Genomic DNA, 13720 nt, shown 5'->3' on the forward strand with positions numbered 1-13720 from the left:
AGGCACAGTCCTTTCAGATGAGAGTGACCACTCCACCCCTCCCTCCTAGCAGAGATGGCTAATCAGGAAATGCAGATCACACCCCAGCTCCCTTTGTGTCACTGTCTGGTGTGAGGTGAAAAACAACCCAACTGTCAAACTGACCCAGACAGGGAATCCACAAACAAGGCAGAGTCACAGAATGGTTTAAACAAGAAAATGCTCACTTTCTAAAAGTGGCATTTCCAAACTCACAATCTTAAAATCAACTTTACTAAAAGATGTATTTTTAAATTGTGAGTTCAGGGATCCCAAACTCCACATGTCCATCTACTCTCTAGGGGAATCTACACTTTAATCATATTTAAAGGTAGCCCCCATATTATCCTATGAGAGAGAGACAGACCTTGCAACAGTGAAAACGAAATTGGCAGTATTTCACTGTCAGGACATATAAACCACATTACTATATGTCCTACCTTATCCATACACTGCACCCTGCCCTTGGGGCTACCTAGGGCATACCTTAGGGGTGCCTTACATGTAAGAAAAGGGAAGGTTTAGGCCTGGCAAGTGGGTACACTTGCCAAGTCGAATTTACAGTGTAAAAATACACACACAGACACTGCAGTGGCAGGTCTGAGACATGATTACAGAGCTACTTATGTGGGTGGCACAACCAGGGCTGCAGGCCCACTAGTAGCATTTGATTTACAGGCCCGGGCACCTCTAGTGCACCTTACTAGGGACTTACTAGTAAATCAAATATGCCAATCATGGATAAACTACTTACATACAATTTAAACAGGAGAGCATATGCACTTTAGCACTGGTTAGCAGTGGTAAAGTGCTCAGAGTTGAAAAGCCAACAGCAACATGTCAGAAAAATATGGGAGGCAGGAGGCAAAAAAGTCTGGGGATGACCCTGCAAAAGCAAAAGTCCAACACGACCCCCTACCAGCCTAAAGCCAGGGGAGAACAATCAATACCTTGATGTACTTCCCTGATTGGGGCGATAGAACAGGGACCCAGGCCCACAACAGCAGGGGCATGTTCCAGTTCTACGCCTTCCTGACTCCAGTTGGATCCCTCTGTCCATACTCTCAGGGCCCACTAAGCTAACCCATGGGGAACCCTTCTCCACATCTACAGACACCATCTGTGCAACACCTAACTTTACTTGGCTCACAGATGTATTGCAATGGGCAGATAGTACCACCAGGGCCAACACAGTGGTGTTGCCCACTCCACCCCCGGGGTGTGACTCTCGTCCTCCCCCCCCCAGGGGCAACTCTGTCCACCAGGACAGCAAGCCACAGTGGCCCCAGACAACTGTCAGGGATGAGAGCCCGACCTCAGGCCTCTCTAACCACTGTGACTGTGGAGAGTGGGGGGTGGTAGCCCCAGGTGCCTGGCACCCTTTGACCACTCTCTTTTCCACCAGGTCAGGGATGACAACCTGACCCTGGTCCTCCCCTCTGGGGCTCTGTACCCTCCCTGCAGAAGCGGCACCCCCAGAGTCAAAAACTGTCAGGGTGCTTGTAGAAGCAGTCCTGCACAATTCTTCCATCAGTGCAGGGATGTTAACCTGCAACTGATCCTCCAACCTGGGGTCTGTACCTTCAGGTTGGACGAGGGCCAGGGGTGAGGCTTCCCTCCCCCTGCCCTCTCTTCTGGGGTCCTGAACCACCCAACTAGGAGCGGCCCCCCCAGAAGACAACATGGTAGGGGCACTGTTAGCAGTAGCCCCTTCCTCCAGGTCAGGGGGGACACCCTTAACCTGGCCTCCCAATCCAGGGTCTGTACCCACAGACTGGATCACTGCCTGGCAAACCAGGACTTCTTGGGGGGCATACCTACCCCCTACCAGGTCAGAGTTTACCCTCTGAACCTGGTCATCCAACCCAGGGTCACCACCCTGCGGTTGAACCACTGCCTGGCACACCAGGACTTCCTTGGGAGCACACGTACTCCCCATCAGGTCAGAGTTTACCCCGTGAACCTGATCATCCAACCCAGAGTCACCATCCTGCGGTTGAATCATTGCCTGGCGCACCAGGACTTCCTGGGGGGCACACCTACCCCCCACAAGGGAAACACTTTCCCCAAGGGCCATACAAGAGTCTGGCTGGCGCAGGTCTCCTGACCTCTGCCCATCTGACAGAGTCTGGATTCCCCCCAGCCCAGAAATGGTCTCACCAAGGTCATTCCTGGGGGGCTCTGCACTCAGAGCTGACCCCTGACCCTCCAGGTTCTCCACTGGGGTCCGCAACCCCCTCTCAACCCTCTGTCTGGACTTCTGCAACCCCTCACTAGGAGTGGTACTGCCAGACACCAGAACTGGTGGGACGCTGGCTACAGCCGCCCCCCCAAGTTCTCCTGACACTGTGGGGTCTCCCTCAACAGATGGCCCTATGGTACAGGCTAGGCTCCCCTCCTGGGGTTCCCGCAGGGAACCCTCCAGGACCTGGGACCGGATCTCGGGCACCTTGGGCCTCAACCCACCCCCATTCCCTCTCCTCTGAGACTGGACATGGGGTCCCTCACCCATCCCACTACACTGGGACCTACCTGGGACACTACAATCCTTCCCTACCTCACCTGGTTGGGAACTACCTAGACCACTCCTCTCAGGAGCACCCCCAAATGCCTCTTCAGACTCTCTGGTACTCACCCAGAAGTCTGCCTCCATTGTAAGCTCCCTGGGGTCAGAGAACTCACACTCCACCTGGTGTTGGCATAGCTCTGGAAAATAAGGACTAGACATATGCTCTCCAGCAATTACATCACTCAGCCCCTCACATGAATTAACCAAAGTACCCTTCACCCAACCATCCAGTGACTCTGCTTTGAAAAAGCACCCCACATCACCCTCCTGAGACTGGTGAGACAGTACCTGACTGTCCCTGACACTCAACCCACACTCTTCTGGGATGTTTTCACACTCCATAACCAGGACTTCTACCTGGGGGGAACCCCTCTCCCTGTCACTCTCACCTAGAGTCAGTAGAGTGTCCCTCCCACCAGTAGGAATATGACTCCCCATGCCAGTTCCCCAATCCACCTCAGGGACCCTGTGCATCACTGGAGCTACCTCATACCCCTGAACCTCCTGGCGTGTGTTAACTCCCTCCTTCAAGTAGGGCACCACCTCTCTGGGCATGTGCACTTCTGCAGCATCACTGGATATACAATTGTTGCTGCCACCATTCCAGCTGGACTCAGCCCTCATGACTTCCAGCTCTTTCAATTTAAGCTCGTAAGCATAAATCATTTTTTTAATCTCTAAGTCCCTCCTCCTTTCTGCCAGGACTAAGGCTCTCTTCTCCTCGGCCCTCTTAAGCTCTTCCAGACTCCGGATTCGAGCTAGGAGCCTATCATCTCTTTCTGTTCCCTCCTCAGGGCCACTGCCCTCCTCTTTGGAGTAGTCCTCCTCCTCAGAGTAGTTATCCTCCTCAGACTCATTTGGTGGTGTTGCCTGACAACGTTTCAATTCATCCTGAAACAGGGCTGACTCAAGATCCTCCCTTCTGGATTCCTTGTTCACAGCCAGTCCCCTTTCCATGCAGAATGCTTTAAGCTGCCACTTTTTATACATAGATAGGTGCCAGAAATTGACTTCCATTTCTGCAAAGGCTTCACAACCAAAAAACAAAGTCCAAAAATATCATCAATACTTCCAGGAGGACATCAGAGAACAAAAAGCAGAATCACAAGACAAGTAGTATGTGGTCACGTAGTGGTCTGAGATCAAAAACAGTAGTGTACACTCAATTACTGTATGTCAAGTACAAATACAAGTCCAAATCCCGACCGCTGGTCACCAATGTTAGAAATGGGGTCTTTGGTTGACAGTCAGGTTACCCCCTGTTCAAGCAAGGACCCTCACTCTAGTTAGGATAAAAGAGAATCACCCTCAGCTAACCCCTGCTTACCCCCTTGGTAGCTTGGCAGAGCAGTAGGCTTAACCTCAGAGTGCTGGGCGTAAAGTATTTGTACCAACACACACAGTAACTTAATGAAAACACTACAAAATGACACAACACCAGTTTAGAAAAATAGGAAATATTTATCTAGACAAAACAAGACCAAAACGACAAAAATCCAACATACACAAGTCAAGTTATGATTTTTTAAAGGTTTAAAATAAAAAGAGTCTTTAGGTAGTTGTAACAACACACTAGCGCTGCTAGCGTGAAAATGTACCTGGTTTGCGTCAAAAATAACCCCGCACGGGCGGTGTGCGTCGAAAGTAACCCTGCACGGCTGTGTGCGTCGAAAACAACTCGGCACGGCGGTGCGCGTTGAAAAAGCCAGCCACACGACGATCCGAAAGTCCCGCGGCGCAGGGTGCGATCTCTCAGCCTCCGTCAGCGATGCTGCGCGTCGTTTCTCCTGTTCCGGGCGTCGGTTTTTCGGTCGCGTTTCCTGCGGCGTCGTTTCTCAGCTGCGGAACCGGCGTCGCGTCGTTTTCTCAGCCGCGATCGGATTCGCGTCGATCTTTTCTCCGCACGGCGCTCGGTGCGTGTATTTTTGTCCTTAGGCTGCCAGCCTCTCCTTTCAGGGTCCCAGGAACTGGAAGGGCACCACAGAGCAGAGTAGGGGTCTCTCCAGAGACTCCAGGTGCTGGCAGGAAGAAGTCTTTGCTATCCCTGAGACTTCAATAACAGGAGGCAAGCTCTACATCAAGCCCTTGGAGATTTCTTCTTCAAGATGGAAGGCACACAAAGTCCAGTCTTTGCCCTCTTACTCTGGCAGAAGCAGCACTGCAGGAAAGCTCCACAAAGCACAGTCACAGGCAGGGCAGCACTTGTTCCTCAGCGATCAGCTCTTCTCCAGGCAGAGGTTCCCCTTGATTCCAGAAGTGTTTCTAAAGTTTGTAAGTTTGGATGCCCTTCTTATACCCATTTTAGTCTTTGAAGTCACCTTCCTTCAAAGGGGACTCACACCTTCTTGTGAAATCCTGCCTTGCCCAGGCAAGGCCTCAGACACACACCAGGGGGCTGGAGACAGCATTGTCAGAGGCAGGCACAGTCCTTTCAGATGAGAGTGACCACTCCACCCCTCCCTCCTAGCAGAGATGGCTAATCAGGAAATGCAGATCACACCCCAGCTCCCTTTGTGTCACTGTCTGGTGTGAGGTGAAAAACAACCCAACTGTCAAACTGACCCAGACAGGGAATCCACAAACAAGGCAGAGTCACAGAATGGTTTAAACAAGAAAATGCTCACTTTCTAAAAGTGGCATTTCCAAACTCACAATCTTAAAATCAACTTTACTAAAAGATGTATTTTTAAATTGTGAGTTCAGGGATCCCAAACTCCACATGTCCATCTACTCTCTAGGGGAATCTACACTTTAATCATATTTAAAGGTAGCCCCCATATTATCCTATGAGAGAGAGACAGACCTTGCAACAGTGAAAACGAAATTGGCAGTATTTCACTGTCAGGACATATAAACCACATTACTATATGTCCTACCTTATCCATACACTGCACCCTGCCCTTGGGGCTACCTAGGGCATACCTTAGGGGTGCCTTACATGTAAGAAAAGGGAAGGTTTAGGCCTGGCAAGTGGGTACACTTGCCAAGTCGAATTTACAGTGTAAAAATACACACACAGACACTGCAGTGGCAGGTCTGAGACATGATTACAGAGCTACTTATGTGGGTGGCACAACCAGGGCTGCAGGCCCACTAGTAGCATTTGATTTACAGGCCCGGGCACCTCTAGTGCACCTTACTAGGGACTTACTAGTAAATCAAATATGCCAATCATGGATAAACTACTTACATACAATTTAAACAGGAGAGCATATGCACTTTAGCACTGGTTAGCAGTGGTAAAGTGCTCAGAGTTGAAAAGCCAACAGCAACATGTCAGAAAAATATGGGAGGCAGGAGGCAAAAAAGTCTGGGGATGACCCTGCAAAAGCAAAAGTCCAACACGACCCCCTACCAGCCTAAAGCCAGGGGAGAACAATCAATACCTTGATGTACTTCCCTGATTGGGGCGATAGAACAGGGACCCAGGCCCACAACAGCAGGGGCATGTTCCAGTTCTACGCCTTCCTGACTCCAGTTGGATCCCTCTGTCCATACTCTCAGGGCCCACTAAGCTAACCCATGGGGAACCCTTCTCCACATCTACAGACACCATCTGTGCAACACCTAACTTTACTTGGCTCACAGATGTATTGCAATGGGCAGATAGTACCACCAGGGCCAACACAGTGGTGTTGCCCACTCCACCCCCGGGGTGTGACTCTCGTCCTCCCCCCCCCAGGGGCAACTCTGTCCACCAGGACAGCAAGCCACAGTGGCCCCCTAAGTCTGACCCACGGTGAAAGACCCTTGTCACTCCAAATCTGGGTTTCGCTCCGGCTAACTTAGCAGTGCCTCATCTCTCCCAAACGGGAGAGACAATTGGGCAGCCGAGCGCATGACATCTTAGATCTTCCCAGGGAAGTCGTGGTCACTCAGGTCACAACCGGTTCTCTCATACTCAGTAAGGTCTCATATATAAATGACAAAGGCAGTTTATGTTTTAAAGATTGGTTTAATAAAACGACTGCATTTTGGATAGCAAAGCGTGAGCTGCAATAACCAGAACTACACAACACAGTAGGATTAAAATAGTAACGATGAGAGTGAAGCACAAGAATGAGGCTATCATAGTGCTTCTAGATTATTTTCTCTCTTAGTTATATTTCAAGGACAGCATGTGAAGCTCTAAGCCTGCCTTTCAGGTTCCCCCGGGAGGACATCAACCCTCATACCTGAGCAAAGGCCTGTAATCTGCATCAGCATCTGCAACAGGGTATTCAGCATCTAGTTGTGGGTTCCTGGCCGGAATCTCCCTCTTGACCTGTACTAGGACTAGGAAGTGTTTTTATACGAACACGCAGATGTTCTAAGAAAATGTCCCTACGTAAGGATGTGTATTTTCTATGAATACTGGAGACTAAACTTCTACCACGTTTACCGGCAATGTACCAGACTGTAACCTTGGCTGAAGCACAGGGCGATCAAGAAGGCATTATTTGAGAACACAGTGCTGAACTAAGCTAAACAGTGCGATGGAAGAAATTAAAACAAGACCGTAAAACTGGTTATTGCAAAATAACGGTACAAAGTTGAATAAAATATATCTAGGTCAAAGTACACAGCGGCCTAATATGCTAAACTAACATGCATGAGGCTATATTAAAAATGGCTACACTACAGCTGGTCTTCCTGACACCGTAGCTGGCCCGCAACGCCCCGGTCAGCCTGAACTGTTGGATTTGTTGTTCACGATGCCATGATAGCACCAGATTGAGCTATTGACTACAAGGAACTGTATTTTTAAGTTAATTATTGTAAAATTTGAATTCTTTAATATTGTATGTTGGATTTTTCTCGTTTTGGTCTTGTTTTCAACAGATAAATATTGAATATTTTTCTAAAACTGGTGTGGTGTCCTTTTGTAGTGTTTTCTTCTGAATTAAGCCTGACTGCTTGTGCCAAGCTACCAAGGGGGTGAGTAGGGGTTATCTGAGCTAGGTATCTTCCTTACCCTGACTAGAGTGGAGGTCTAAACTTGGACAGGGTGTAAACTGACTGCCAACTAGAGACCCCATTTCTAACACACTGTCTAAAATAATGTGTGTTCCTAAGTAGGTTACCTCATTCCTTCCCCAACAGCTATTTAACCTCCATCTATGCTGCTCATGCTGAGACTGTACTGAGTTTCTTGAACCTCTCTTTATGAGAAGTTCTGCTTTGATTGACTACTGAATTATTTTTTTTGATAAAGAGTATTTATTGTTTTTGCAAGAAACAATGAAACGTACAATTAGCATGATGCCAACGGGCATCGAACAGTGATCGAACCCGTTCTCCCCAGCAGCACATTGTAGATAAATGTTATACACAATCTAGAGGCTTGCTATGGCCTCCCATTTTCCCCATATCTTATTATGTTTATTTAAACATCCTCTGGCCTCATATACAAGTTTTTCACGCTGCCCACACCAGTCCACCCCTCGTCTCCATTTAGCCAGTGTCGGTGCATTCCTGGCCTTCCAGTCCACCATTACATCCCTCTTGGCCACCAGGCATGCCACCCCTAAGAAGGTCTGATCCGCTCTTCGCAGCCCAGTGTCTCCCATGACCCCCAGAAGGAGGGGCAACGGCACCCTCTTTATATTTTCCTGTAAGACCTCAGAAACTTCCCGCACTACAGCTTCCCAGTAAGTCACTATGGTTGGGCAAGCCCATACCATGTGGAAGAAATCAGCCGTGGGGCTCCCACAGCGGGGGCACTCTGCTTTGGGGCAGAGGCCCGCTCTGTGTAATTTGGTGGGCGTGAGATAGGCAGTATGAAGAAAGTAGGTTTGTATTAATCGGAAGCGAGTGGCCATTGTAAGGGTACGCGGGGCCATTAGTGCCTCTGCCCAGTCCATCTCTTCCATGGGGCCCACCCATTCCTCCCATCTTTGGTGGAGCCCTCCCAGGGAGCCCGCAGTCACGGTGATTAGGGTGCGATATATCTGGGAAACACCTCCCCTGTCCAGGTCTCCCATCAATGCCTTTGCCTCCATAGGGCTATGCTCGGGTATGGTAGCTCCTGCCTGGACGTGTACTAGCAGGGCATGGCGTAGCTGAAGATACCGGTGGAACTGTGTCTTGTTTAATGAATAGTGTTCCTGAAGATCCTGGAAGGACCGCATGTGTGACCCTCCCCAGATGTCGCCTAGTGTGGAGATACCTATGTTATCCCAGTTTTGAAAACCCTCCAGGCCCGCCACTGCTTCCCATGCCATAGCGGGGTCTGCTGGGTAAGACGTCCCCACCACCCCGTCAACTTCTGAGCCGTCCGCCACCCCTGTAAGACCACTTTGGTCATGTCTGGGACATCTCGGGAGATCGGGTTCCCGTAGAGGGCGCCGAAGATCCGTTGGTAGCCCATCGTCTGTAATTCTAGTTGATATGCGGGATCTGTCCACCCACCCCCTACCTAGTCATTAATTACGAGCAAGTGCATCGCAAGATGATAGTATTGGATATTGGACATGCCTAAGCCACCGTCATATATGTCTCTCTGACAAGTTTTGAGCGCCAGTCGTGAACGGGTGCCGCCCCACATGAATTGGCGCGCTAAAGAGTCCATCTCCCCGAACCATCTCATGGGGATGGGAAGTGGAAAGTTTTGCAGAAGGTAGAGGAGCCTGGGAAGGATAATCATCTTGTACAGCGCTATTCTGCCAAGCAGGTTCAGGGGGAGGGCCCTCCAGCGCAAGAGATCGGTCTTGATTTTCCTTGTTAGCGGCGTAATGTTGAGTTCCCATGCCAACTCAGGAAGAAGTGAGATCTGTACCCCTAGATATTTGAAGCTGTTCCTTTGCACTGGGATGTTTCGTTGCCAATCTATACAGTCTCGAGAGCGATGTAGGGGAACCAGCAGGGACTTGGCTGGGTTCAGGATCAATCCTGAGGCTTCCGCAAAAAGGCCCAGGATCTCTAGAACGCGGGGGCCGCTCTTGGGCGGGTTAGAAATATACAAGAGAACATCACCATCGTATAACGCCACTCGGTCCTCCGAACCGGAGGGCCAGGGCCAGCCCTCAATCATTGGGTCGCCCCTCAGCAGTATCGCTAAGGGTTCTATTATTAGCGCAAAGAGTAGGGGGGATAGCGGGCATCCCTGTCGAGTTCCACGGCCAATGGGTCACAAACCACTCCATTCACCCGGACTCGGGCAGTCGGGTTAGAATATAGGAGTTTCACTAGTCCTCAAAATTTGGACCCGAGCCCGTTTTTTTGCAGGAGCTGTTCGAGATAAGACCAATCCACTGTGTCAAAGGCTTTTTCAAAATCAAGTAGGAGTAGTGCCAAAGGTGTATGTGACAGAGTTTTGTGATGCGCCAGGGCCAGATGTAACCGCCTGATGCAGTGCCTAGTACTACGGGTGGGCATGAAACCACATTGGTCAGCGTGTACCAGTGTGGGCATTACCTCCTTCAGCCTGGAAGGCAAGGATCGAGGAAAGCACTTTGATCTCAATATTTAGGAGTGAGATGGGTCGGTACGCCGAGCAATGTCGTGACGGGGGTTGAGTTTTGGGGATCACTACAATTGTCGCTTGGTCAATCTCAGTGGGGAAGCGGCCCTGGTTTTCAGCTTCCTCATACATGTTAAGCAAGTGGGGACCCAGAATATCGCTGCATTTGCTATATAACTCTGCCGGGAAACCATCAGGGCCTGGGGTCTTGCCCGATGCCAGATTGGATATTGCATTGCAGATCTCTGCAAGGCTAATGGCCTCCTCCAACCTGCCTCTCGCCTCCAGGGACACCCTAGGCTTGGTAATATCGTTTAAGAGGGGAGTCTCTCTCTCGATAACGGGGCGGGGGTGTTTGGCATATAGGCGGGTGTAGTAGGAGGCGAAACTGCGAGCAATTTTGACAGATGTTTTGACGAGAGAGCCAGAGTCCTCTAAAATCTCGTGTATAATTCTGTTGGCCAGGGGGCGGGTGGCCAACCAATGCAGAAGCTTCCCATTTTTATCCCCCCATCCATAGATTCGGGCTGTTGAGGCTCTCCACATGTGCTTGGCCGAGTCCAGCATTATGTGTTTAATATCCTCTCTCACCCTGGTCAGCTGTCTCATGATAGAGGCCGATGCCGAGTTCACGTGTTGGCGTTCCAGTCTTAAGGCCTTGGTCTCCAGCTCAGAGACCTGGGAGTTCTGGTCTCGCTCACGGGATCGAAGGATGTGCTTGGCATGCCCTCTGAGAGTAGCTTTACAGGCGGCCCATATTGTTCCTGGAGATCGAACCGATTCCAGGTTCAATTCAAAATATTGACTAAGGTGATTCCTGATCTCCTGAATGTAGTCTTTGGGGGTCATTCCGACCCTGGCGGTCCATGACCGCCAGGGCCGGGGACCACGGAAGCACCGCCAACAGGCTGGCGGTGCTTCCAGGGCCATTCTGACCACGGCGGTAAAGCTGCGGTCAGAAAAGGGGAACTGGCGGTTTCCCGCCGGTTTTCCCCTGGCCCAGGGAATCCTCAAGCAGCGCCGCCATGGGGATTCCGACCCCCTTCCCGCCAGCCTGTTTCTGGCGGTTTACACCGCCAGAACCAGGATGGCGGGAACAGGTGTCGTGGGGCCCCTGGGGGCCCCTGCACTGCCCATGCCACTGGCATGGGCAGTTCAGGGGTCCCCTAACAGGGCCCCATGAAGATCGCGACGGGTGCTACTGCACCCGTCGCACCTCTGCAACACCGCCGGCTCCATTCGGAGCCGGCTTCTATGTTGCAGGGGCTTTCCCGCTGGGCCGGCGGGCAGCCTTTTGGCGGTCGCCCGCCGGCCCAGCGGGAAAGCCAGAATGGCATCCGCGGTCTCCTGACCGCGGAGCGTCCATTTGGCGGTAACCGCATGGTGGGCGGCGACCGCCGCCCACCGCGGTCAGAATGACCGCCTTTGTCTTGTAAATGCCATGCGTTCAGGTGCCACATCGGGCGCTTGGTGGGATCTGCTCCGCCCAGTCGGACACGTATTGGCGCATGGTCTGAGACTTCCCGAGGGAGATTCTCCGCCCCTGCGACGTTCGAGAAGTCCAAGGCGGGCATGAACACAAGGTCTATTCTGGATTGTGTCTGGTGGGCAGCCGATGTATGTGTGTATTTGCGTTCCCTGGGGTGCCAGGTGCGCCACACCTTGCAAAGGCCGAGGCTCTCAGCCCAGTTGCTTAGGGCTGAAGCCCGGTTGGATCTACCCGCAGTGATCCCACCAGACACGTCCAGATTGGGGTCAAGAACCGCATTGAAGTCTCCTCCTAGCAGGGTGGTCCCCTGGGGAAGTCCTGTAGTCACTCGGTGGAGCGAAAGTAGGAAGGCATCAAGTCCTGACGGAGGAGCGTAGGCGCACACAAGGTTTATCGGTGACCCCTGAAGAGTCCCCGTGACTACTACAAATCTGCCCTGCGGGTCGGACTGCGTGATTGTGATCACCACTGGTAGAGATCGATGGAGCAGGATGGCCACTCCTCTAGAGCCTCTGGAAAATCCTGCGTGGTATACTCTGTCGTATCCTCCTCGCGCAAGCATGGGGCACCTGGACCCGAGGAGGTGGGTTTCCTGTAGGAGGACCACTGAGGGGGAATATCTACGGAGAGTGCTAAATACTGCTGATCTCTTGATCTTGTCTAATAAGCCGTTTACGTTCCAGGAGAGGACTTGGGTCAGTGAGGGCCAAGCGTGGGTTGTGCAGGTGTTATACAATGCTGAGTGTGTGGCTGCGGACCTAGGGACGACCATTTCAAACATATCAGTGAAACCTTAAAATTACAAACAAGGCTAACTAACTCGTTGCCCTCTAAACCTATTTCAAACTTCCCCCCTCCCAAAAAACACCCCCGCCCCATACTCCCACCCCGGAAGCATCTGTCGCCCAAGTACCCAACCAGAACCAGACAGCCAATAGGACTGTCATTGGGGTGGAGTGGTGGACCCCTCCTTTCACTCAGATCAATTGCAATTAACAGTCACAAATCTAGCTTTAGGCACCATGCAGTAGGAAGTCTCAGTGTCGTCAATGGTAGCCCCTCTGGGGCCCGCACGAGTAAGTCAAGCATGATGAGTCCCCCCCCGCATCCATCGAAGGGGGCACACCCATCCTGTCAGCCGAGCACCGGGGATTGGCTCAAGCGACCGTCCTCCGCTGTCTGGGCTGATGTCCGAGGCTCAAGGAGAGTATCGGAGATGTTCTCTGTCTGTGAACCAGAGTCTCGGGCCGCCTCACTGTCTGCAGGAGTGTCCGGGTCTTTCTGCCTACCTCTCCGGGATCTGGTACGCCGCCGGCTCCTCCGGGACCCTCCCGAAGGGGAGGGTTCGATACATGGGGTTTTCCCAGCGGATCTTGGGGGACCCCTTCGGGCTCCGACGCCCTCCTCTGTTAGCCAGTCCCATGCCTCCTCTGGTGTTTCAAAAAAGTAGGCTTTCCCAGCCATAAGGACTTTGAGTCGTGCGGGGAAGAGGAGCATGTACGAAAGTTGCATTGCCCTAAGTTTTTGTTTAACGAGCTCGTACGATCTGCGGCGGGTTTGGACCTCCCGGGTGTAGTCCGGAAAAATTAGGATTTTGTGGTTTTCCCATTGAAGATCTTCCGACCGCCTAGCTTCCCTGAGGATGTTGTCTCTGTCTTTAAAGTTAAGAAATCGTGCAATCATTGGGCGTTTTGGGCCGCCTGGAGGAGGGCGCGGGGCGAGCGCCCTGTGGGCCCGTTCAACCGCAAACCAGGGCGAGAGGGACTGGTCCGGCATCCAGGTTTTGATCCATCTCTCTAGGAACTCGAAGGCCTTGTCATCCTCTATGCCCTCGGGAAACCAATGAAGCGCAGGTTATTGCGTCTTGACCGGTTCTCAGCATCTCCTGCACGGCGGTGAAGCTCGCTGATTCGGGTCTGCAGCTGGGCCACTTTGATTTTGAGGTCAGACAGATCATTTTCATTCTGGGAGACTCGGGATTCAACCTTGGTGATTCGGTTCACTGCATTCCTGAGATCTTGCCTAATGAGGCCCATATCCTCTCGCACTTCTCCGATATTGGTCTCCACGGCCGTCTGTGATGATTGGATAGCTTGGAGGATGGCACTCACTCCGTCCGGCGTTGGACCGCCACTAGCCGCGTCCCCCCCTCCTCGTTGGCCCGTCATCGTCGTGAACTGGTAGATTTTTTGTTGGGAGGGTG

This window comes from Pleurodeles waltl, chromosome 5 (assembly GCF_031143425.1).
Source record: "Pleurodeles waltl isolate 20211129_DDA chromosome 5, aPleWal1.hap1.20221129, whole genome shotgun sequence".
Taxonomy (NCBI): domain Eukaryota; kingdom Metazoa; phylum Chordata; class Amphibia; order Caudata; family Salamandridae; genus Pleurodeles; species Pleurodeles waltl.